Source organism: Lepidochelys kempii, chromosome 2 (assembly GCF_965140265.1).
Source record: "Lepidochelys kempii isolate rLepKem1 chromosome 2, rLepKem1.hap2, whole genome shotgun sequence".
NCBI lineage: Eukaryota > Metazoa > Chordata > Testudines > Cheloniidae > Lepidochelys > Lepidochelys kempii.
The window spans coordinates 92,193,295-92,220,250 of record NC_133257.1 but is presented as its reverse complement, the minus strand read 5'-3'; the positions used below and the strand labels follow the sequence as shown (position 1 = coordinate 92,220,250).

The 26,956-nt window shown below is 40.6% G+C and overlaps 1 protein-coding gene across 5 annotated transcripts in view; it reads right to left on the bottom strand.

Moving 5' to 3' along the window:
• The window catches only part of LDLRAD4 (low density lipoprotein receptor class A domain containing 4), a 426,914-nt gene that overhangs the window by 312,537 nt on the left and 87,421 nt on the right, over nt 1-26,956 (bottom strand). The window contains exon 1 of one of the 5 annotated variants that reach the window (XM_073331680.1): nt 15,538-15,554. The exons of the other annotated variants lie outside the window; for them this stretch is intronic. The gene's annotated coding sequence lies outside the window, so the exon portion shown is untranslated. Of the gene's footprint in view, nt 1-15,537; nt 15,555-26,956 lie in introns of those variants that run through there. 5 annotated transcript variants of the gene reach the window in all.

The window sequence follows — 26,956 nt, the reverse complement described above, 5'->3', positions numbered from 1 at the left end:
AACAAGAAGCAGGACTGAGTGGACTTGTAGGCTCTGAAGTTTTATATTGTTTTGGTTTTGAGTTCAGTTATGTAAGAACAACAAAATCTACATTTGTAAGTTACACTTTCACAACAAAGAGATTGCAATACAGTACTTGTATGAGGTGAATTGAAAAATATTTCTTTTATCATTTTTACAGTGCAAATATTTGTAATAAAACTATACTTTGATTTCAATTACAACACAGAATACAATATATATGAAAATGTACAAAAACATTCAAAATATTTAATAAATTTCAATTGGTATTCTATTGTTTAACAGTGCGATTAAATTTTTTTTAAATTTTTTTTAATTAATTTTTTTTAATCATGATTAATTTTTTTGAGTTAATCGCGTGAATTAACTGCAATTAATCGACAGCCTTAGTAGAATTTATTCTCAACCCCAGCAAAATATATTAAACAAAAACTAAATGCATTTCTTTAAGTGCATATTGCTACTTATTAGACCACGACTACCAAAGCTCCATATTAGATTCTGCTAACTCTGTAAGTTACTGAAGTTGAACCAAAAGTAAATGTATGTGTGTTTGACTGTTGTGGTAGAATAATCAGCAGGTGTCTCAAATTCTGTACTGCTTTGAGCTTGTGAGATTCATGAAAAGCATGCAATTTCCAAAATGTATTCCCTTTCCTTTTTTAGTGCATGCAAATGAAAAGGTACAATAATTTATCGTACGCTACTTTTTCCCCATGGTAATTTACTTTTTTAAAATCCCATGAATAAGAAAAAGGAATCTTCTTATCATATTTATACAAGCTTAACTTAACTCAGCTTTTACAGATTTGGAAATTTTAGTTTACTGGACACTGCAGTTCACTATTTAAGAAAATAAAATCACTGCTGGCTTTCTTCATAATGCAGGTGTCTAGTAGATAATTGGCTTTGTGGTTTTATACAGGTCTGCACAAATATACTTCCCATCACCACTCCATCAGAAACTCTGAGGGAGCCTTTTAAATTGACATTTTGTTTGATATGCACACAGAACATGCTTAGCACTCAGAGCAGGTAGTGAAATGAAGCTTTTTTTTCTTTTTTCTTTTTTTTTAAATAAAAAGAGCTGTGTTGTTTTAGTTGAGGATGAAAATGTATTGAAAGCCACATACCATTATGACTTTTTAATGGGTCTGGAAACCTTAGTCACCCAGTAGAAATAAGGTACCTTACAACAAACAATAGGCATTTCTGTACTTTCTAACCATCATTTTCTCACCTCCCCCCAATTAAATACAGCAAAAGTCCCAAGTTTTAAAGTATGGATATGGAACAGGAAATGAAAGTTAGCTGGGTCATAGTTTTAGATTTTGTTTCTGACACTTCCTCTATTCTTTAGTGACAAGTTCTGCCCTCAGATACACATGTCCATTTCCCATTGACTACTGAACTCACATATCCGAGAGCAGAATTTATCCTATAGAACCAGGGTGCCAAACATACAGTCTGTGGGCCGGGTTTCATCCGACTCATGGACTTTCCATTAATCTTTGACTTGTCCACACAACCCCAGAGTCTGCAGTACAGGGGTGTGATTTGTATAGCATCCCAGGGTGCTGCGCTCTAGCTCCTTGAGTAGACTCTGCTAGTGTACACTGATGTAGTTTCAAAGAGGACATCATCAGTGCACACAAGGAACATTAGTGCACACCAGCAGGGTCCACATTGGGTAGTTAGAGTACAACATACTGCTGGACTCTACAAATCATACCCCGATAGTCCAGACTTCATGTAGCAATCCAACAAAAACCTTGCATACAGGTGTAGAGCCACTTGATTGCTTTTAAGAGGTGCTGGAGATGCATAAGTCTGGTGGAAGCTGACACATAACCGGGCAAGGGGAAATGGCATGGGAGAGTGTTTACCCACCAGCTGGAGAGTAGATAGCCCAGCCTGGCAAGTCAAAGAAAAGGAAATTTCAAATAAGTCAAAGGGTGAATGCCTATTGCACCACTCACAATCCCTAAAATCAAAAATAAATTTAAGCAATTACCAACGTGGCTTTTATATTTTAATAACTTTCGCTGAATGTGGTCCTGCCTAGTGGCAGGGTATCAGATCAGGGCTACCATATGAAATGAGTTGGACATCCCAGGCTAGAATGTTTTCTTTCAGATTGTAAACACTTTGGGGTCATAAATTCTCTTTTAATCTTTGTTCCACATTGAACAAAAATAATCAAAAAAGTAAAATCTCCCAGACTCATCTTTATCCATAACAGGAGCAAAACAAATGCTTATGGATTTTAAAAATTCCCTCTCTTTCCCCTTCCCACCTATGTAGTCCCTCCATGAAAGAACCCTCAGCTTTACTGAAAAAGGAACACGTGAAATGCAGAAGTTAACTAGCAAGACACCATGGTGATTTGGGTAGTCAATTTTGACACACTGCAACAACAACAAAAAGCAGCACAAACCTTACATATTGGTGATTTCATCAGCATTCTACAATGAAAAGAGATAGTGAGTCCTCTGCAGCCTCTAGGAACTAATCAATATTCTCCGTGGAATTGCAATGACTAAGAATTCCAGACAGTTCCGTACCATTTTCTCTGAAATCTTATCTTTTCAAAGTAAACAAACGTGATGATAACCACTAAAACTTTTCCACAACCATTTGAAAACCGATTCTCCACTACAAAGTAGTGAGCATCTAATAAAATGTGCCCACTTCAACCTTCGGTGGAGGGGTGCCTTTGTGCAGCTAGCTGGAAGAAAAGGGATGTTTAAGGACTCGGAAGGATTTTTTCCCTCACTGCCAGACTGGCCAAGGCAAGGTGGGTTCCCCCCACCACCACCACCACAGCTGGTCTGGGACCTGGTGGAGTGAAACAGGGGGTTAGGTTATAATGTCGCAACTTAATACATAAAACGTGTGGCAGATGTCCAGTGCACATACTCAGCATGGAAGGGATATGGTTATTGGGGAAAATGGATTGGAGAAGGTTTGACAGAAAGTATCCCTTGAGGGAGCTGAGGAAGCGGGTTTGGGCTCCTATGTCTGGGACAGCGGGGAGCTGAGCATTCTCTTTTTATAGCCCTCTTTCACCAAGGGTTGCCAACTTTCTAACTGCATAAAACCGAAAATCCTAGCCCCACCTCTTCCCCAAGGCCCCACCCCCCCCACTTACTACAGTCCTCCTCCATAGATGGCTCAGTCCCCCTCACCCTCACTCACTTTCACTGGGCTGGGGGAGAGGGCTCTAACTGGGAGTGCAGGTTCTGGGGAGGGGCCAGAAATGAGGGGTTCAGAGTGCAGAAGGGGGTTTCGGGCTGGGGCAGAGAGTTGGGGTGCGGGCTCTGGCTGGGGGGTGTGGGCTCTGGGGATAAGGATTTGGGATGCAAGAGGGGGGTCCAGGCTGGGGGGATGGGGCCGAGGGATTCGGAGTGCGGGATGGGGCTGTGGGTTGAGGCAGGGGTTTGGGGTGCAGGAGGGGGAATGGGCTCTGGGCTGGGGATGTGGGCTCTGGGGTACAGGAGGGGGCTCCAGGTTTGGGGGAGCGCTCAGTGATGGGGCAGGGGGTTGGGGCTCAGGGTTGGGGCGTGGACTTACCTTGGTTGGCTCCCAGTCAGCAGCACATCAGGGCTAAGGCAGGCTCCCTGCCTGTCCTGGCATCATGCTGCACCCTGGAAGTGACCAACAGGTCCGGCTCCTAGGTGGGGGGGCCAGGCCAATGGGAGTGCGGAGCCAGTGCTGGGGCAGCACGTGGAGCCCCATGGCCCCCATGCCTAGGAGCGGACCTGCTGGCTGTTTCTGGGGCACAGTGTGGTGCCAGGACAGGTAGAGACTAGCCTGCCTTAGATCCGCAGCACCGCCAACTAGACTTTTAATGGCCCAGTCGGCCGTGCTGACCGGAGCCGCCAGGGTCCCTTTTCAATCGAGCATTCCAGTAAAAACACAGACACCTGGCATCCCTACTTTTACCTCATGCAAGGGCAGGGTAGCAGGGTCCCAGCCATGGGCTGGGTCCTGGCTGGGGATTATTTGGAAATGACTAAGGAAAGAAGGAGGACCTGCACTGTACAATTTGTTGCTGGATACTCCCAGATATTTTAAGTGAATAAAGTTGTGGCCGAATTAAACAACATTCATTGCCTTCCATCTTTCTTCTGGTGTGACTGGACAATGTCCTCTGTTGGATACAAGATAGTAAACTAGATGGACCACTGGTCTGACCTAGAGTATTGTCAACCACAGGGTCTCAAAAATCATGAGTTAGCCATCTCCCACCCTTCCCCCCCCCCACATTTTTAACAGTACATTTGAGGGGGGTTGTTTGCCTTTTGATTTTTGAGAATTGTGAGATAGCAACACTGAGTATAACAACTGTTAAGGTTCCTACTTGCAAAATTTCCAGCCCTCATGATTACAGACAAAATCTTAAAAACAGGAAACATGAATGCTCAAAGACTGACTTTATTTATTTCATGGTTTTGGGGTCTTGACTCATAATTTTTGAACAGCTGAGGTTCGCAAAATAGTATTTGAGCAATCAAAATGACACTAAAAGTAAAATCATGGTCTAAAAATAACCTTCATCTACACTGTTAGTAATATACAAGACTTTTGAAACTGAAATATCTTTAAAATTTACTTTCCCTTCTACCATTTATCATTTTTTAAAAATGTCATTCAACTTGGACAAAGCGAAAATACATTGTTCAGTTTCCCTTATTTACAATCTGTTTCATTTTGTTTCTTCTGTTCTGGATTCCCAGCTACACAGGGGAATATCTGAGGTAAAACACAAACTTATCACTGAAGTTGGGCCCAAACTAAAGTTGTCAGGATTCCTGCTCAAATCTATATGAATGTGGAAATTTTCATACTAATTTCAATGCTCCCATTTTAAAACACCTTTAAAAAAACATTTCTTATCCTGGATATTTTATAAATAAGTTCCAATTCCTTTACAATAGCTTACTGTAGCCTAAATGCTAATTAAATTTTAAACAATTGTATCAATATACTACATTAAATTGGAATAGTAAATCCTTTACAAACCACATTTAAAAAGGTCATTGCCCCCCAAGAACTTACAATCTACAATAAACACAACACACACATGCAGTAACAATTTCCAGCCTAAGGAAGTGTTGGGAGATTACTTCCTTCACAACCAACGTATTATTACCTGGATTTCTAAGTCACATGACCACAGCATCTTGTTGCTTACACAATGTATGCTCAAACACCAAAATCCTGTAAAAGGAGCCACATTTTATTCTTCACCTTTCTTCAGTCACAGTCACAGGTGCTGGAACTCGGGGTGTGGCAGTACCCCCTGGCTTGAAGTGGTTTCCATCACATACAGTTTTTACACTTTGGGTCAATGGCTCTCAGCACCTCCACTGTACAAATTTTTCTAGAACCCCTGATCACTGCCTATTTTTTTTAATAGGGAGCAGATCCCAGAGGCAGCTCAGCTTTTCACGTCTCATGCACAGGTGGCTCAAGAGAAGAGCTATGAACTGGTTAAACAGGAGACAGAAGGGAGTATGCCTGCAGAAAAAGCAAACCTGGTCTCACAGACTCAGACTGAACCTTAAGCTAAAGTTTTCTGTTACTCTTTTGTTGTTCATGTTAACTTGTTTTGGTTTCTGGATATAAAATGTTATCCTTTGTAGAAAATCTTGCTGGCTGCATCTCTGCCTTTAATTTTTTCTAGTCACTCCATCAGTTGACAGATGATTACATGGAAGAAATTATTTGACGGGTGGACCTGAAGGAGGAAATGGAGTCACTTGATACAATGAAGTGGGATAGGGTGGCACATGTAGGGAATATATTGAGGAATCACCACCACACGTTTGGAGGGGTTATTTAAATATAGGTCAAATGCCACGATTTTCTTTTTTTTTTAACATTACTCTTAATCCAGCCACACTTGAAAACCATCAATGACAAAGTCTGATTCTATCATACTTGATTGTTTCCTTTTCTTTCATTTATAAAAGTGGTAAACAGCCTCATTGGGTCCTGTGGGAGCCACCATAATGCTCTTCTTATAAAAATATCAGTATGTGGACAGTAAAATATTACACTGTTAAAGATGTCATGTTTTCACTGCAGGATCTACCTATGCAGCAGCAAACCCAGGAGGATGGGGAGCAACCCTCTTTCTTATACAATAAATCCCTTTACCTTCTCAAATGCAGAATCTATTTATTCTTAACTAGACAAATAGTAATTTGTACCATCCATAAATTAAAACAGAATTAAGTTATAGCTTCCTCTTAAGTTCAGAGACTAAATCCCTCTGCAGTCTACTACTCAAGAACCGTCTCATGTTTTAGCATCAAGCTCCTCTTGCTATTATATATTAGACTTATTAATATATTCAATTCAGCATTGCTACTGTAAACTTATTGGATTCTTTCTTACCAAACAATGAAATAACGCAACTCACCTTCCCAAAGTCAAGCCTTTGAACAATAAAACCCCAAAAGCCTACAGAGATGGGAAAATTCTTAAATTCTGTACTCATAGTTCCAGGTTCTCTACCTCATACTTAAAATCAATGAGAGGGCTAACCTTTTAGCCTGCAACACAATGGAAACTTTTCTGTGACAGGATGTAGTGGCAATACCAGGACTACAGCAAGCAAGGTATTAAGTCTAGCTTCCCTTTTCTCACCCTTTGATCAGGTGCTATGGAAAGGAGCTATAAAAATGGTTATTGGGAAGTCAGAGAACAGAATGCCTGAGGTAAGACAAGGCTCTACACCCAGGCCCTCAAGTCTAGGAGAAATCCATACTAGGGATGTTTCTGGACGGAGGGAAAGTTCAACATAGTGCAAATTAAAAGTTTCTGGCCTTGGGTCCCACTACTCCTGCAATCTTTCATAGAATCATAGAATATTAGGGTTGGAAGAGACCTCAGGAGGTCAGCTAGTCCAACCCCCTGCTCAAAGCAGGACCAACACCAACTAAATCATCCCAGCCAGGGCTTCGTCAAGCCGGGTCATAAAAACCTCTAAGGATGGAGATTCCACCACCTCCCTAGGTAACCCATTCCAGTGCTTCACCACCCTCCTAGTGAAACAGTGTTTCCTAATATCCAACCTAGACCTTCCCCACTGCAACTTGAAACCCTTGCTTCTTGTTCTGTCATCTGCCACCACTGAGAACAGCCTAGCTCCATCCTCTTTGGAACCCCCCTTTAGATAGTTGAAGGCTGCTATCAAATCCCCCCTCACTCTTCTCTTTCTGTAAACAGACCTCCAAAACCTGCACACAACCCCAATGTGATCAATGCAATTGTATGCAAGGGCAGAGGTCTCCCCTGCAGAGTAGCTTGCAGGAGTTGGGCTTTGCTAATGTAAGGTGTGAAGCAGAACCCGATTCTTTAATCGTAGAGCTGAAGTCTTTTCCTAACTATATTTGTTGGGTTTGACTCTTTCCCCTAACCACCACCCCAAGCCAAAGATTTGACTTTGTAAAGGTGACTTGCATCATTCCAATCTTTGGCAGCAGTATTACTGATCCACTGGATCTGTGCTAAGTCCCAACTTTTAAACAGTCTCTTAAAGGAACCCTTCAGTGTGGAAGATCCCTAAAGGGTTCCACTCTTCCTTCAGGATCGGCGTTGTAGACTCAACTCCTTCAGGACTGAGCTCCTGGGCTCCAGATCTCCTGTTCACCCTCTCAGTTCTGCCCTGCAAGTCCAAATGCGATAGACTTCTAGTCAGAGAATTTTACATTATTCAGTGATCAATTCACCTCAGCAAATATATGCAGACACACACAGCAGCCTTTTCAAAACAAAATAGGGTATATTAGTCAACTGGACTACAACATCGGAAGTCCTTAAGTTAGCAAATAAAAGTTAAGACATAGTCCATCTGGCCAAGCTGCTATGAACTCCAGTTCAAGCTCGGTCTCTCTGTCCCTTTGTCAGTCCAAGCTGAGCACTTTGTGTCTCTCCAGAGGGCCACATTTAATCCTGCCACCTGACATATTTTCCTTTGTTCTTGAGCTGGGGTCTTGGCTCTTCTTTGCTTATTTGTCAGGTGAGACCATTCTTGTCATTGGGGCTCCCCATTGTCCATTTTGTATTCTCCATTGATATGGGTTGGTTTCAGCAGGTTCCAAGCCAGTTCCTTAACAAGTCATTCATTGCACCCCAGACAGCGAGGGGACACCTCATGTCTCCTGTTCTGCCCCAAGAGCATACTTAACTCTTTTGCCCCCTCTGGGTAGCAATGCAAAGTACCAAAGGAAACTGAGGCACACACAGACTTCATAAAAATATTACAAAAAAATCCCACTTCATCATGGAGGGGGACGAATCAGCTTAAGGTAACAACTTTTAATAAACATCAGAAGCCTAGTGCATAATGACGTACCAAAGCTATGGTGTTCCTTCCTTCTCAAAAATGCTGGCTGATTACTCCTGTCAGTCTCACTTCACATTAAGGTTCCATTTATAATGGTTAATATATGAGGTTATAAGCACATTACAGACACAAGTAGCTTGTGTTATAAGGATATCAGTAAAAAGGTTTAAAGATGGTTATTAGAAACCTATTTTATTACAACAATCTATTAACCATTTATTAAAGCATCAATATGTATTAACCCTTATAAACGCATCCTTAATACCCTGCTGTCTAATTTTCTGTCAAATTACACCACCAGTTTACATTGTACACTACCATAACCAAATTATCTGAGAGGCTTTATATAAGTGACACACAGAGAAAAGACTCCTCAACAGCTGAAATTCGATACAGTTAAAAATAAAGATGTACTTCATTTCCCTGACTACCAGAATCATAATATTTAGGGAAGAAAGAGGGTTACTTGCCAGGTATGCACACAAAATTAGCACTGAATGACTGAAAACTGTGATGAAAAGAGGAAGTTGCATAAATGCAGAAGAATAAAAATGCAGGCAGTCAAGGAGTCAGACAGCTTGATGTGATAATATGGAAGAGTCATTGAGAACTTGGATTCTGCTACCACAGACAAAGTTTTCCTGGAGGCAGCTTAGTGTGGCCAGATGTCCTACTTTCAGTAGGATTGTCCTACTTTTCAATAAGTCAAAATATGTTTTGTTTGGTATAAAAGGTAAAAGTCCTACTCCATGACACTGTCATCCTACGTGTCCTACCTTGCTAGAACCACGTGAGCAGCCTTAGGCATCATAAAGGCAGAAAAACTACACCATCTTCCTAAACACAGCCCCATCTCAGTTTTTTTTTTCAATATACGCATATAAACTCATACCATTTCATCACTCATACACTAGAAAAAAAAAAGAACAGGTTTTATTGTCTCCTTTTTTATTTTCCCCTGGCTTTGTTCACACATTGGATATTAGTTTTACTTGCTGAGCTTAATAAAAAAGAAGTGCCATATTTTGGTTCCAAACATCTAGTTACTCCAAGTAGTTTGCCCAGTGTTGCATTAACCAAGGACTTCATAACAAAATTCTATCACTATACCAACCAGTCTGCTGTTGAGATTCCTAGCAAAGCCCTTCATGTACTTATACTATAAACTAATGTCAGACTTGTTTTACTTTTTAGTTAAAAATTTAAACATTTTACAATGTCAAATTATTTCAACATTGAGACATTTAACAAGTCGTTAAAATATGTGCTACACTCAGGCCACATTTTTCAGTTAATTAAACAGGTCTTCTCCACATTTATGCCTCTGTTCATCATCCACTCATATCTTCAAGTGATTTTTGTTGTTGTGAGTAGTGTCATGTGCCACTGTAGCATTTCTAGAATAGACGTAAGATGTCAACAGTACCACTTATACCAAAGAAATGGTATCAGCTCATTAGTCTTCAATAAGTACCAGGAATGGAAGAAACAGCAGCTGACCCAGGACAACTTTCTTAGCTTACAGGGACAGTTCCCTATGAATACAGATAAGCTTCACCAAAAGAGCAGACTGACAAAGGGTATGTTTGAAAAATATACTTACCTTAAAAATATGCCTGATTCTCTAAATGCCTAGAAATAAAAGTATTAGCCAAATGGGGAGAGGGAGGAGCAGTAATTAAACATATCCATTCAATAGATTCAATATGCCTCTCTAAATAACACCAATTTACAGAACCAGTTAGGTTACTATGATGAAACAAAGGAAGTCTACCTAATCAGTACCACAGAGCAGCTCTTCAGAATGGGCAAGAGGAGGAAACAAAACAAGGAGGAAGAGAATTTCCTCTTAGTAAATCTTTTAAGCCCATAGTCCCATAACTGCAGGAATAGATGATAAAGCTTTTCCTCAATAAACAGCAGCATCTGCTGCTCTAGATAAGAAATGTGCAGCTAAATCACAAAGAATGGACTAAGGTATACACGGGTTTAAAGTACAACAGTCTGCATGTTCGAGACAGACATATACTTTATAAACAAAAAAGGGAAAGTACAGGACAAGTGGTTATCTATAAAAACAAATGTCTGAAGAGATACTAAAAATAGTTGACAAGCCTGATATATGGTACTACCACCCAAAAGTCCTGTAAAGATTTCTGTTAGCTTTACTATGTGTGTATTTGTTTTAAAACTAATTTAAAACTGTTTCCAGATCCATATACATACAACACATACATTTTTAAAATTAAGTCATTTCAAATAATATTTTAATAGTACATGCATTACTATTTGTGTAGATAAAAATAAATGATACAATAACAATGCATAAAAGATTGCATAATTGGTATTAACTAAAGGCATAATGGGAAAGAGGTTTCACCAAAGCATCAAACACTAATCTTAGAATAAAATTCCAGAAGATGCACACCTGCATGCTGCTGCAAAATGAAACACAGAAAAAATAAATAAGAGATTCCAATTGTATTTTATGCTATTTAAAAATTCTCAGCCTCCTATAAGAATAACTAATAATTCTTTGGAAATTGCTATGCATTGCGGTTGACTATCATTACTGCAAAAGTAAAAAATTATTTCTCTTTAAAAGTTATAGCAAATGAACAAGACAGATTGGGAATGGGAAGGAGGAAGATAGGAAAAGGGAAAGAGAGAACTGCCTCAGGAGGCAACATAAAAACTTTTTTGGTAATATTGTGACAGATCAGACTTCAAATCAGATAACTGTGCTAATTCTGTGAACAAGTTTTCAAATCAATTGACTTTGAGCTTTAATGTTTGGATTTTCTGCAACATTGTCCAAGTTAAGAGATCTGAAGAAGAGCTCTGTATAAGCTTGACTCTCTCATCAACAAAAGTTGGTCCAATAAAAGATATTACCTCATCCACTTTGCCTCAAATTAAGAGACACGTTATCAGCTATATTGATTTTTCTTATTAATCCCTGGATTTCAGCTAAAAAAAAAAAAAAAAGCTTCCCTATTTTTGTAGAATCACTGTTTGCACAAAGACAGTGTACAAGCTAACTTCAACAGACACGACCTTTAGAAAGTAGTAACGTTCACCCTGTGCTTGTGGGCACTTTGACACATTAGCACTTTGAGAGATCTCCAGGCAGTATTTTATCAACAGGGTGCATCCAGGCATGATGTGCACTTTCACAGTATATTAGCATATCTAGAGGAGGAACACTCCAGACTGCAATGGCCTTTCATTGCAGGAGAGACCTGAAGTGTGGAAAAAAACCCACTGAAGTTCTCACTGACATCTGGAAGCTTTCTTATGTAACTAGGACTCTATCATCAGCATCATATAATACCTAATACCTTTATATAAACTAGAGAATCCTTTATAGATACTCACTCCCAAAGTATTTTAATAATGAAAATGCTTACCCCAACCCCCACACTCCCAGATTTTCTGGTAGCTTTATATTCTGAAGAGCGAATAATCTTGACTTCCCCCTCTTTATTATTTGCATTACAATAGCACCCAGAGGCCCCATTATAAAGGTGCTGAACACATCAGTAAGAGGCAGCTTCTGGGGTCCCACAGCACTTACAACCCAAATGAACAAGATGATCAAGACCCTGATTCTCATCTCACTTACACCTGTAGGAAATCAGAAGTAAACCCCATTGAAGTCAATGGAGTTAACATAAGGATAACAAAAGGAGCGAATCAGGCCCGAAGACTGAGTGAGAAGAGTTATTCTGTGTCATAAATATAAAGGGAAGGGTAAACACCTTTAAATCCCTCCTGGACAGAGGAAAAACCCTTTCACCTGTAAAGGGTAAAGAAGCTAAGATAACCTCGCTGGCACCTGACCAAAATGACCAATGAAGAGACAAGATACTTTCAAAGCTGGAGGGGGGAAGAACAAAGAGGTCTGTCTGTCTGTGTGTTACTTTTGCCGGGACCTGAGCAGGAATGTAGGTCAGAACTCCTGTAAAGAGTTAGTAAGCAATCTAGAAGATATGCGTTAGATTCTGTTTTATTTAAATGACTGATAAAATAAGCTGTGCTGGATGGAATGTATATTTCTGTTTTTGTGTCTTTTTGTAACTTAAGGTTTTGCCTAGAGGGATTCTCTATGTTTTGAATCTGGTTATCCTGTAAGGTATTTACCATCCTGATTTTACAGAGGTGATTCTTTTACTTTTTCTTTAATTAAAATTCTCTTAAGAATTTGCTTTTTCATTGTTCTTAAGGTCCAAGGGTTTGGGTCTGTGTTCACCTATGCAAATCGGTGAGGATTTTTATCAAGCTTTCCCCAGGAAAGGGGGTGTAGTGCTTGGGGGGATATTTCTGGGGGGAGATGTTTCCAAGTGGGCACTTCCCCTGTTCTTTGTGTAACACTTTGGTGGTGGCAACATTTAACCTAAGCTGGTAAGAATAAGCTTAGGTTAGGGGGTCTTTCATGCAGGTCCCCACATCTGAACCCTAGAGTTCAGAGTGGGGAAGGAACCTTGACATTCCTGTTTTGTAGATGAGAAACCAAGAAACAGAAAAATTAAGTGAACTGTCCAGGGTCAAAAAGGAAGTTGGTGGCAGAGCCAGCCAATGAATCCATTTCTTCTTAACCACAGTCTAGCCTTCTTCTCGCTGCGTTTTTGGTGGTCACTGAGCCCTATTATCTGAGCAGGTGACTCCCCCTGGTATTCTCAAGTCTGCCTGCATACATAAGACGGCTCAACTAACAAAGCAGCAATTTGAGATTACAGCAGATCTTCTAGGGTCAGAGTGGTGGAGGCTATATAATTAGTTATGTACAGCAGAACCTCAGAGTAACAGACACCTCGGGAATGGAGGTTGTCCATAACTCTGAAATGTTCATAACTCTAAACAAAGTGCAGTTCGGGCTCCAAAGCACCCTACTCAGCCCCAAGCATCAGTTTGCGAGCTTGTCCCCCTCCGGACACCATATGTATCTGTGTGTAAACGTGTTCCCCTCCCGGTTGATGGAGGGGTGTAAAAACAGCACCCCGCCCCCGCCCCCCCATTCCTGGCCAGGGAAGAGTGAGGAGTGGGAGGGGAGGAAGGGTGAAAACTCCAGATGCCTTGGGTGGCAGCCCTAGCATCTTGATGTAAGTGGCTGCCCCACGCATGGGGTGGGGACAGGCAGCCCAGATATGCCTGCCTTTAAGATGCAATACAGCTACAGTAGAGTATTTGCTTTTTATTTTTTATTGTTTTTTTTTTTCGTCTCTGCTGCTGCCTGATTGGTTACTTCCGGTTTCACATGGTGTCTGGTTGACCAGTCAGTCCGTAACTCTGGTGTTTGTATCTTTGAGGTTCTACTGTAACTTGCGTTAATATGATTTAAGAAATCTTCTTTGACACTACTTAAAGATATAATTTTCAATCACCGCAGCCAAAGAATTGCTTCTCCTCACACCTGTATTACAAAACATACTGAACTATTTAAACTTTAAGATACTGTCTCTCCCCTTTCCTGTATCTGTCCTCTAGCTGTAAATGTCCACCTGCCTTTAACATTTTCTGAAACCCAGGAGAGATTGTCTTAAAGAAAGACTTGGACCTTCTTCATTAGTGCCAATGTGAAAGACCACTGAGTTCCCCTCACTGAAAACACAGGCAACAGTTTTTTAACCTTTCGGGCAAATCATACAGATAACCAAAATGGCTGAATAGTAAGAAGAATTCTGAGACCTGCTCTCTCATTCTGCTTTAAATTCCTGCTTTGAATTTTCCAGGGACACACCTAGTATGTACTCACAGTTGCTTTACAAGATGTTAAACAAATCAGAACTGCTTCACATCACAAATGGGATCAACAAAGCTAACTGAGCCAGCTGTACCCTGGCACGGTGCCACTGGCTGCACAGAGATGCTACCCCAGGGAATGAATTACTCTGACCAAGCCCTCAGTGTCAAGGTCAACTCTTCTTTAAAGTCATCTCCATCAGTAAACCATAATACAATATATTTTACTTCATTCCACAGCCAAAGAATAATGTTTATACTAAAATTCTGGATAAGGTTTCCCCTTTCACTGGAAAGAGGCACACTTTAATCTGCATTCATCAATTTCAAAATAAATATTGTAAGTTAATGTTCCATCTTCTTTGTTCTGAACCCGTATCTTTAGGGTTTGATGGTAAGGGGTGAAGGATTTTACTTAATACATTAGACAAAGCACTAACACTGATCTATTCTCTTCCCAAAAAATACCAACAAAGGGAGCTATGGGTCACTGATCCAAAAAATTAAACGCTGGAATGTACAACCAACAATGTCACCCTTCACTAGCAGGCATCCTGTGGAGAGAAAAACCAAACAAATATAACTCAACTGTCTATCCAAAAGAAAACATTTTGAAAAGAACAAGGTGAAATTCAGTCCCACTTCTCTGGAGGAAACGTATCTGATTACTGCTTCAAACCTCTATCAGAATCCGCTTGAATACAACTGGGACATGTGGAGAAAATTTATGTCATTTGTATCATAGCTGGCTTGGGGGAAGGAAGAGGTTTCTTGCTGAGGTCAGGCTTGGGAAATTATTTGCTTTTTTCTTCAATCTATAGGCATTGTCCTCTACTGCAGTAATTTTGCTTGGAAAAAACTGAGCAGCTGAAACATACCTGAAGGAGGTTAGTTTTCACCATAAGTGACCACCTCGGTAGCTGTCACTCCATCTTCAACAAATCAAGACTATATTTTGTCATGACATGGTCACATAGACAAATTCCACTCTGTATTAGAGCATGAGGTTGTGTACTAATGGTTCTCAAACCCCATCTCTGAGACAATTTATTTAGATGGATCAGAGATTCATTTTTGACTAGTATTTCCTTTCTCTCCCATAAAAAATATGCACCCTTTCAATACCCGTCTCTCTTTCTTAAAAAGACTATATCAAATAATATTACTACAGCTTGTCAACTGAAGTGCATTATAACTGTATCACAATGAGAGACAATGTTGTTTTCTCAATGCTCCAAGCCCGCTTCTGCACACAGATGTTCTGACCACATTTTCTGTTGGGTGGTTACTTGTCCAGACACTGACGTCAGAACAGAGGGTGGCAGGACACTAGGAAGACTCCTGGATAGCATTCATTGTAATGGCAAATGAAAGAAACGAAAGAAAAATCAAGTTATCAAAGGTAAGATACTAACTTGTGTTTTCTTTTCCACACCCAACAAGGTCACTGCAGGATTTGCTGGGATTCCTTCATGCTAAATTGGACAAATTGCAGGTAATTGTTGTCCCTGTTTGAGGAGAAGTTAGAATTGCTATCAGCAAAAATTGATGGTCTGGGAGGCTGGGTGTAGGAGACTGAGTATTGTAGAAAATCAGTGATATAGAGAAAAATGAAAGTCACCACATGTTGTACCATGTCATTAAAATATGAATTTGCCAAGTGGATGATGCAATAACTGAAAATTTTAGACATAAGGTAAAAAGTATTTGGGTCTTGTGCTGCCTAGTTGTAATAGGAAGTTTAGACTTGAAATTAGATAAAGGTTTCTAACCATCAGAGGAGTGAAGTTTTGGAATAGCCTTCCAAGGGAAGCAGTGAGGGCAAAAGATCTATCTGGCTTTAAACTCCATAAGTTTATGGATGAGATGGTATGATGGGATAACATGGTTTTGGTAATTAAATATTCATGGTAAATAGGCCCAATGGCCTGTGATGGGATATTAGATGGGGTGGGATCTGAGTTACCCAGGAAAGAATTTTCTGTAGTATCTGGCTAGTGAATCTTGCCCATATGCTCAGGGTTTAGCTGACCGCCATATTTGGGGTCGGGAAGGGATTTTCCTCCAGGGCAGATTGGAAGAGGCCCTGGAGGTTTTTCACCTTCCTCTGTAGTATGGGGCACGGGTCACTTGCTGGAGGATTCTCTGCTCCTTGAAGTCTTTAAACCACAATTTGAGGACTTCAATAGCTCAGACATAGGTGAGAGGTTTTTTGCAGGAGTGGTGGGTGAAATTCTGTGGCCTGCGTTGTGCAGGAGGTCAGACTGGATGATCATAATGGTCCCTTCTGACCTAAATATCTATGAATCTATGAATAGGGGGTTATGCAGTTACAATCCAGCAGGCTCTGCAATTATGGGAAGATTTCTATACATTAAGATACACCACTCAGTAAAAATGCACTACAATATTTCTACTAGATTTTCTTTTGAAATACAAAGCATTTCATAGAAATATTTCGATTGGTGTTCACTATTGTAACACCTTATTTTTACAAAATCCATCTTTTGACTTATATGTTTCATACATTCTTCAAAGCAGAGGAATATTTTAGAAGACCAACTAAGAAAGGTTTAATTGTTTTGCAAAAGTCTTAATGAAACAAACAACAAAAATCTAGACTTCTTGATTTAACAAAACCAAATTTATATGTTAAGATGATGAATCCCAACTCCGGTGTTACAGATTGCGTTTTTATGAAACAGACAAGTAACTCTTTTTGCATCTATTAAAACAGAGGAAAATATGCTTTTCTTTCCTCAGTTTATTGCCAAACAGCCTTACAAATCTTCAAAAATCATAGACAGACTAAATTCACTTTAAATAATTTCCAAGAGGACAACATTTTACTTGTATTCTGTCAGACCAACAGAAATATATGCAGTTATTAACAGAAATGAACGCAATTCTTCTCAGGCTGGTAGTTGACAGCATTAAGCAGGAAGAACATTTAATAGGAACTTTGTATACCATCCTATAACTGAGCTCTCATAGTTCCTCCTGGTTAATACTATGAAATATCAAATTCTGCACTGGACTGTATGAATAAAAATATACAGAATTAAAGAAAGAACCAGTTGCTTAAAGTAGGCAATTGTAAGCCTGAATGAAACAAAAGAAAAATTCTACAGACAAACCTCTTTTGGCAAAATACTTTGCCTTCAATGAATCTCTCTCTAAAGAATTTCAGTTTAGTTTCAACTACTGCATTGTAATTAGGCCTTGTAGAACAAACACCTCTCCCTAAAACATGCAAACTCTTCATCTTCCAAGTATATTCCTCACAGACACTCCTTTTTAATATGCTGTTAATGGGAAACGGCATCAACGTGGTGTGGGCTGCTGTTATATATTGGAACTCTAAGGTAAATGCAAAAAGCAAGTTAAGTAACCACTGAAGAAGTTTTCATCAACTTAATTTAATTACACAAAAAGATCCAAGGCCTAATAACTATGGCCCTGATCTAGGAAAGTACTAAAGTATGTGCACTTAAGTGCTTTATTAATTTAGGTAAACTTCAGAATCATTTGGAAAAGCAGAGATGAGTTGGAAGCACAATCACAAGTTCAGGCTGGTAGTTGACAGCATTAAGCAGGAAGAACATTTAATAGGAACTGGGGTGCGGGATGGTGCTTACCTGGGGGTGCTCCCCAGAAGGGCAACAGGAATTCCCCTCCCTCAGCTCCTTGCTTCACATGCTGCTTCTGCCCGCAGGCACCACCCCCAGCTCCCACTGGCCGCAGTTCCCAGCCAATGGGAGCGGCAGAACTGGAGCTTGGGGCGGAGCAGAGGCAGCACGTGGAGCTAGGAGCTGGAGGTCACCGCTTCCCAGGAGCTGGGTAGGGAACCCGACCCCCAGCACCCCCCCGGCTGAGTACCCCCCCAGGCTGCGCCCCCCAGGCACCCATGGCAGGACCACCACCCTTAGCCACCACCCTGAGCCACCCTCCAGCCCCCACCCTGACCCCCAAGTTTTAGTCAGGTAATATTTAGTAAAAGTCATGGAGAGGTCACGGGACGTGAATTTATGTTTGCTGCCTGTAACCTCTCCATGACTTTTATTGGGAAAAAAAAGTGACTAAAACGTAGCCTTAACTATAATTATATAGGAACACAGTAATTTTTATTATGATTATTTATTTGTATTATCATTATCCTCTCTGAAGCCTGATTTATAAAATGAAAAATCTCTCCCCAGTGGAGACAGAAATAGAAAGCTAAACCTAGAAATATATACGGAAAGTGTAAGATTTCTTAATGAAACAAAATTCTCTGTTCTTTAACACCTTCTCTCCCAATGCCACATGGGTCCTTGCAGCTCTAAATGATAGAACAGTTTTCTTTGAAATGAAGTATCATTATGCTCTAGTCTATCAAGCTGAAGCTTTGTTCTAAAGAGCACCCTGCTTAAAATCAACAGTTGCAATGGAAATGCCAGGTCTGGTGAACTTTTGCTAGAAAGGCGATTAATCTCATGATGACATTTTGGAGGTCTTGACAAAGCAACATTTCCAAGTGAGATAAACCTCATCTCCTAATATTCAGCACTGGAATAAGGAAACAACCAGTGCTTGAGACACCAATGAATTACCAACTGCAGGCTAATCACTAGTCTGCATCTAAAAACAGCTGATGGCTACAGGTTTTTTGTTTTCTATTAAAGATCAAAATCACAGGAGCCAGTTGGCCTGTATGTAGTGTGACAACGCACCTCTTTCATCACATCAGGGCTCTGCATTTTTCCTTCTGGCATTGAAGGGGCCTGGAGTAAATCAGAAGTTTAATACTTCACACTAGTTTATTTACAATACATATAGGTTAGGTCTTAGGATTGGCCCAAGGGCTTCTTTAAGCAAAAACAAGGCAAATAAGTTTCCTAACTCCCACTGGAGTACGGTCTCATCTTATGATGGCTACCAATTGCCAGTCACCCTCTCTAACCCACTCTTGGCCCAGCTACACTGGCAGCCAAGACCCCCTCCCCAGACAGAAATAAACACAAAATTTCTTCTTTTCAGGGAAAAACAGCTCTTTACCTCAGAGAAGCCTTTTCCCCTGGCTACACACAATCCTTCCGTAGCTTGTTTCTCCTTCCACATCCCACTCGCTGTAAGAAGTTTTCAAAGGTCACAGGCTGCCTGCCCTTAATTAGACTCGGTTCTCCATCATTAACTTGAGGTAACCTCTTTCAATTCATAGGGAAAAAGGGCTTTAACCATTTTAAGACGGATATACACCTGCCTTCAACCACCCTTCCGGAACTGTCAGGTCTGGCTTTGTCACAGTAGGTTTACAGGAGAATATGAAATTTTCAAGACAGTTTTTGATAAATATATGTTAAAAATAATTTTAAAAAACACGTCTTCAAAACACTTTGCAAACAGTAAGTCTCACAGCATCTCAGAGAGAAGTATTAGCCTTGTTTTTACAGATTGGGAAACAAACACACAGGTTAAGTGACTTTCCCAAGGCCACACAGCCAGTTAATGTCAGAACCAAGAATAAATCTTTCAGCCTCATGTCCTGCACCACTAACCCAGGCTGCATTCTTTAATAAACAGGATTAGAGACGATGCTATACAATTTCTTGTGCAGTTAAAGTGTTGATTCAGTCTAATCTTTTCTGAAGAGTGATGGAGATTGGAGTACACAATAATGGATTTCTTATTTTGCTTGCTATATTAAATTAAGAAGTTATATGACATGTTATAAATACATATTTTGTTGAATAATTTTTGTCCTCTCCTTCAAGCCTCTTCACAATTCTACTCCTTTCTGTTTATTCATTTGCCTTCTATCCTGTCCTTCCAGCTTCTCTGCTAACAGCCAGTCTTGACCCTCCAACCAAACTGACTTTTTTCCATGCTGCTTCTTACTTCTAAACCACCCTCCCAGAACTGATCCATAAGGTCACTACTCTCCCCCTTCTCGTGATGCTCTTTGGCTGACATCGACAAGAGAACTCCCAACAGACGAGATGATAGGTAGGTTTAGGATTTTATAATATAGAATCTGTATATATTCTGTCAGTTTCCTCTCCTCATAACCTTATGTCATTTGTCTTTCAAGACGGTAAACTCCTCGGATCGGAGGTCACATCTACATCTGTGTTTTTACAGTGCCTAGCACAACGTGACTTCAATCCTTACTGCAAGGCTTTTAGTCTCTCCCATGAGAAATAATAATAATAATTTACAGACTGATCCGATTGGACAGTGATTTCACCCAACAGCACAGGTCAGAGGCAGATCCTAGAACAGAACACAAGTCTCCTGGCTTACAGTCCAGTGTCTGATTTACTGGCTCATACTGAGTCTCCAAAAGGAGCTATATAGCTGGGTGTCATCAACATATTTTTGGTAGTAGAGTTCCTATTGATTCACCACCTAACCAACTGGTCTATGTAGATATTGAAGAGGAGAGCACAGGACAAATCTTTCTGGGACTCCACTGCTGAGAATTTGGGAGGAAAACAGGAACAGTTGCCCACTGCCATCTCTGGCTCCTGTTAGAGAGTAATGACTGGAGCCACCACAGTGCAACATCATCTATATCATACAAGACAGTCAGCAATACACCATGACTGACCGTGTCAAATGCTACACAGAGGTCAAGTAATATAAGCTTTGAGACATGACCTCCATCTATTGCCAATAGTAAGTAATCTTTCAGTGCACTGGAAGACCCTTGTGGAACATGACCAAATTTTTCTTCTTCGGTTATTCACAGGTTCTATTTCACCGAGCCCCACTAGGTGGAAGCTGAAAAAAAGTGGAAAAAGCTCTTTCCTTACTACATCTGAAGCCAGACTACAAAGCATCCAGGAAGTTGGCAGCTACCACATGCTAGAACTTTTTCATTGCTATTTTCTCAAAGATTCTGCCTATGACTGGAAGGTTTGAAAGATGTGATAGTAGCTGAAGAGGTTATCCACAATGAGTGTTGGCTTTCTGAGATCAGGCAGAGTACTGCAATTTTTCAGGAAGGTTGTCAGTTTTGCTCTCTGTAGAAGATGTTGATGACTTCCATTAGCAGTGGCATATGATTTGTTTTATTTCAGGGGTCTTTCCAAAGAAGGAAATACTTTCTCCGCCATAGTGCTAGACAAGAAAGATTCTCTGTAGAGAGCTGAGCATGCTCATCAAACCGTGGAAAAACTTCAGAGACCTGGAGATATTTTGCTGTGCTGCAGAAAAAGAAGCTGCTTTTATTAACAACTATTGAGGTACAGAAATGATGCATACCTTCCTATGGTTAAAATGTACTAGGCAGTACCTGGGCCATGATATGATTTGAAAGCATAAACAGCTGTTATACAAAGTTTGCTAGATGATAGCCTTTGGATGGGGATACACAGAGGATAGAAAAAAATGTATAGACATATGAAGGCCAAGTCATTAACTAACATGACTGTATTCTGCCCCCTCACTTTGAAGTGTTCTAACAGTAGAAACCAGGTCAGTCGTTTAAGGACTGATACTTATCCCCGGGGCTGGCTCTAAAGGTTCTGGTACCTGTATATACAGCAGGTGACTATAGACTTGTAGGCCCAAACAGTTACCGAACATTTTGCTGCTTTATTCCATTTATATAGCAAAACATGCCTTGCCTGGCACTTAACCCAGTCTTTTTGAAAATCAAGTAGTTATACTAACTTCTGCACTGATTTTGATTAAATGATATTGAGTAGTTTGGGCAATTTGGGCCTCATTTTCCAAAGAGCCCAAAACCATCTCTTTCCACTTAGGCACCCAAATAAGTGGCCAGATTTTCCAGAGTGCACAGCAGCCAGTAGCTCTTACTGAGAGCAACTGTGTTATTTATATCCAGGATGACCCAGGTAACAATCGGCTGGTTAGACTGACATCACTCCTGGAAAAATAATAGAAAAGCTGACAGGCTTCAACTGATAAAGAATCAAAATATAGGAATTATTGTCAACATGGCTTTATGGAAAACAGGTCTGGTCAAACAAACCTGATTTCACTCTTTGATAAGATTAAAAGTTTGTTTGTTAAAGGGAACAACATAGATCTCATATACTTAGACTTCTGTAAAGGCATTTGACTTGGTACCACAGGGCATTCTGAGGGTGACTGACCGCTGAAACAAAAACTACCAAGGGAAGTAGTGGATTCTCTATCTCTTGGTGTATTCAAATCAAGACTGGATATCTGTCTGTAAGATATACTTTAAACACAACTTATTAGTCTCAGTATAGGGGTTACTTGGTGAAATTTATTGGGCTCAATGCAGGGGTGAAATTTAGTGACCTGTGTGATACAGAAAGTCGAACTAGAATATCTAATGGTTCCTTCTAGCTTTAAACTCTACAAAGGTGAGCTAGCATTTGTGTAAGGCAACCCAAACAAATTCTTCCACAAGGTGAAAGACAGAGATTCACCAATCAAGACACCACTGGAGACAGGTTCAAACAGTAGCTAGGTCAGACTGTCTGAAGAAAAGCAGAGCAGAGACTAGAGAAAAACCATCATGCAGGGACCTGGATACTTCCAGGGGCATATAAATGTCAACCTGTGATTGGCTGTTCTGGCACTTGAACATGCAAGAGATTGACTTATTCCTTCTGGACTGTTAAGTGAGAGGCATGAGAAATATATTAAAGCAATGCAACATCTAACTACCAAGGGCAACCATGTTATCTTAAGCTACAGTACACAGTAGTATTGCTCAAGTCCCACGAGAGATCATCATTTTACACACGATACTAACTGAGCTCTAGTTTCAAATCAAGATCACAACTTAAGGACTAAAAAATGACCTTCCTCAGCTAATGCTAATTGAGTCTGTAGGTTAAAGGAAATCCTCCACAGCAAAGAAGTCTTCTTTCTTGTCAGTTTTTTTAGATTAGTTTATGCTATAACAGTAGATCAGTTTGCTAGTGTGCAGGAACCTCATTGGTTCTGACCTTTTTACACTTCAAATGGAAATTGTTTATTCAACTACACAATGCCAAAGTCACAAAAACTTTAAAACATATGTCTGAAACCCTGCCTCAAGCCCTGTTGTCAATGAAATACAGAAGAATTTAGTTAAACTAAAATACATCCTGAAATATAAAAATCCTGAAATATCAAAAGATATTTGTGACATTTTCTGAATAGCTAATAGCTAAGCAAATGAACCATTTTTAAAACATTTCTTTACATTAGAAATCAAATGTAGTTAAATAAAATGAGACTATCTGCTATGCTAATATGAAACCATGTTAAAGGCAGTGCTCTCTCCTACAGATATAAAGCATAAGACTCTTGTTCTTCCTATCTAAAACATAAAATACTTCGTTTGCATGTATAAACATCGAAATCCGTTATAAAATCCATAGAATGCTTTCATCAGCATGATAAGATGTATGAGGTAGTCTCTTTTATTGGGCCAACTTCTGTTGGTGAGAGAGCTTTCAAGCTTACACAGAGCTCTTCTTCAGGTCTGGGAAAGGTACTCAGAGTGTCACAGCTAAATACAAGGTGGAACAGATTGTTTATCATATGTAGTTAGCATATATTCTAAGGGATAATTCAAGGTAAAGTGGCAAAAAAGAGGGGTTAATGAGTTATAGATTGTTGCAGTAAGCCATAAATTCAGTGTCTTTATTAAGACCATGATTTTAGTGTCGAACAAATTTATGAATTTAAGCTTCCAGACTTGTCTTTTGAAGGTGTTCTGCAAGTTTCCTTTGAGGAGGAGGAGTGAAAGGTCAGAGATGGAGTGATCGTTTTGTGAAAAGTGTTCACCCACAGGTGATCTGGTCTTTTCGGTTTTTGTCTTTTATCATTATTCTGTGTGAGTTCCTTCAAGAGTGTAGTGATTGTCTGGTTTCACCCACATAGTTGTTATTGGGGCATTTAGTGTACTGAATGAGGTACATCACATGTTGCAATAGGCGTATGAAGGACCCAAGGATCTCAAAAGGTGTGTTGTGGGTGGTATTGATCATTGTAGGAGCAGAGATATGTCTCCAGCTTTTGCATCTGTTGTTACAGCAGGCTCCGGTGCCTCTGAGTTGGTGGGTCCTGCTTCTGATGATGAGCTTGGCAAGGTTGGGGGCTTGTCGAAAGCCAGAAGAAGGGGGCTGGGAAAGATTTCTTTCAGTATCTGGTTCCCATTGAGTATGGGCTGTAATTGTGTAATTGGGGTGGTAGGAGACCACTAGGCGTATGCAGTAGGAGGGTTTCTTCTCCTATATTGAAGCAGGTTCTCGTGGAGTCTTTGGATGATCCATTCTGTGATGCAATCTCCTGCTCTGGTGGAGTGTCCTTGTTTGGTGAAGGCACTTTTAAGTGTGTTAAGGTATATATGCTGGACTTTCTTCTCAGGGCGTATTCTGTGGTATCTGAGGGCCTGGCTGTATAAAACAGATTTCTTGGTGTTTAGAGTGATTACTGGATCTGTGAAGATAAGTGTAGTGATCCAGGGGTTTCTTGTACAGCGTTGTCTACAGGGTTCCATTACTGAAGCTGATTGTGGTGTCCAGGAAGTTGATGTTGGTGTGGAAGTGTTTTAGAAAAACTGTAATGGATGGATAGTGGTGGTTGAAATTGTGGTGGAAATCTATATGAGGGAGTTTCGGTCATCTGTCCAGAGGATGAAAATATCATTGATGTATCTTAGGAATATTTGTCCAGAAATTCTTCCTCAAGATGACCCATGAAGACGTTGGGATATTGGGGAACCATCATAGTACCCATGTCTGTTCCCATGATTTGGACAGAGTGTTTGTTGTTGAATGCAAAATTGTTATGGGTGAGGATGAAATGGATAAGTTTAGTAATGTGTTTGGGGTGGATATTTGAGTGTTGTCCATTGTTTTGTGAATATCTCATGCAGGCAGTGATGCCATCATTGCAAGGGATGGAGGTGACATCCATGGTGACAAGGATGGTGTTCTAAGCAAGGATGTTAACATTGCTGAGTTTCTGGAGGAAGTTGGTTGAGTCCTGAAGGAAGCTGGCCCTTTTGCAGTGAGTGGTCTGAGGATGGTTTCTTTGAGTCCTCAAAGTCCTTCATAAAAGTGACATGGCCAGATATGATGGGTCTACATCGGTTCCTGTGTTTGTGTATCTGGGAAGCATGTCGAATATCTCTGATGTGGGTTCATGGGGAATGAGGTTTTAGAGTTTCTCTTGGGAGTTATGTGGGGAAGGATTTGACAGGATCCCAAATTCCTGGGTGAACTGTGGTGTGAAGGGTCTTCTTTGAGGTCTTTATAGTAGATGGTATCACAGCATTGTCGATTGAGCTCATTGACATGTTAATGATGGTTGAGAACAACGATGGTACTCCTTTTGTCTGCTGGTTTGATCATTATCTGGTGGTTGGATTTCAGGGGCTGTCATCATTATCATCGGTGATCCCTCAATTCAAGGATGATCTCTACCACGGATTTACATATAGGTCCTGAGAGGACTAAGGAATCCGATCCTGGAACCACAGATCCACCCGCAGTAAGTACAGACGTTTCCTGGTGGGCCAGTTGCCTGCTAGGAAAAAGTTATTACTTTTTCTTTCCTTCTCTCTCTCTTTTCAGCTTTGAGGGCAATGCACTTCTCCTCAAAGTGGGCCACTACCTGATGGAGAATGTGGGGTCAGTTGGTGACTTGCTCCTTCCAGCTTGTGATGTCCACATCAGTTTTCTTGAGATACACTTTCAGTGTGTCTTTCTAGAGTTTCCTCTGACCACCTCAGGATCTCTCACCATGGGTGAGCTAAGAGTAGAGGACTTGTTTTGGGAGGCGAGAGTCTGGCATCTACACACACTGTCCAGCCCCGCGGAGTTGGTGCATGAGACTCATTCCTTCAGTGCTGGTGACATTGGCTTCAGTGAGGATGCTGGCCTTAGCGCAGTGATCTTCCCTGATGCGAAGGATCTTCCAGAAGCAGCATTGGTGGTACCTCTCCCAACTCTTGAAATGCTGTTGATAGGTCACCTAGGTTTTGCATCCATAAGGGAGTGTATGAATAACAATTGTCTTATACACCTGGATCTTGGTGTCCTGCCACAGGTCACTATCCATGAAAACGTGTTGGAGTAATTTCCCAAAGGAAGCACTTGCGCGCTGGATCCTGTGCTGGATCTCACTGTTGATTTTTGCATTTTGAGAAAGTTGGCTACCAAGGTAGCAAAAGTACTTGACTGTCTCCAAAGTCTATCCCTCAACAATGATTTGTGGTGGGTTGTATGCAAGGCCTGAAGTAGGCTGACAGAGAACTTTAGTGTTCTCAATATTGAGTGAGAGTCCCATGCTTCGTTAAGCTTGTGCAAAAAAATCCAGTGCGTACTGAAGGTCATTCTCAGTGTGCGCGAGGATGGTAGATTCATCAGCATACTAAAGATCAGTAATGGACGCCCTGAGGACTTTAGACTTCAAGTGGAGACGTCGAAGATTAAAAAGCCATCTATTCTGTATTGAATATCAACTCCACTGGGGAGGCGGTCTTTAACAAGGACTAAAATGACTGCTAAATAGATGGAGAACAGGGTTGGGACAATAATGCATCCTTGCTTAACCCCAGTTTTGATGGCAAAAGGATCCATCTAAAGGCCATTAAAGAGAACTACAGCAGTCATCTGCTCATGGAGAAGCTTTAGGACCTTTGGAGGGCAGCCAAATCTGGCCGGCATCTTCCACTGGGCTTCGTGATTGATAGAGTCAAAGGCCTTTGTCAAATCAATGAAGGCCATGTACAGATCCTGGTTTTGCTCCCAAGACTTTTCCTGGATTTCGTGGGCAATGAAGATCATTGGTTGTCCCACGGGATGCTCTAAAACCACACTGAGATTCCAGCAATATTTCCTCAGCAAGGGAAACTAA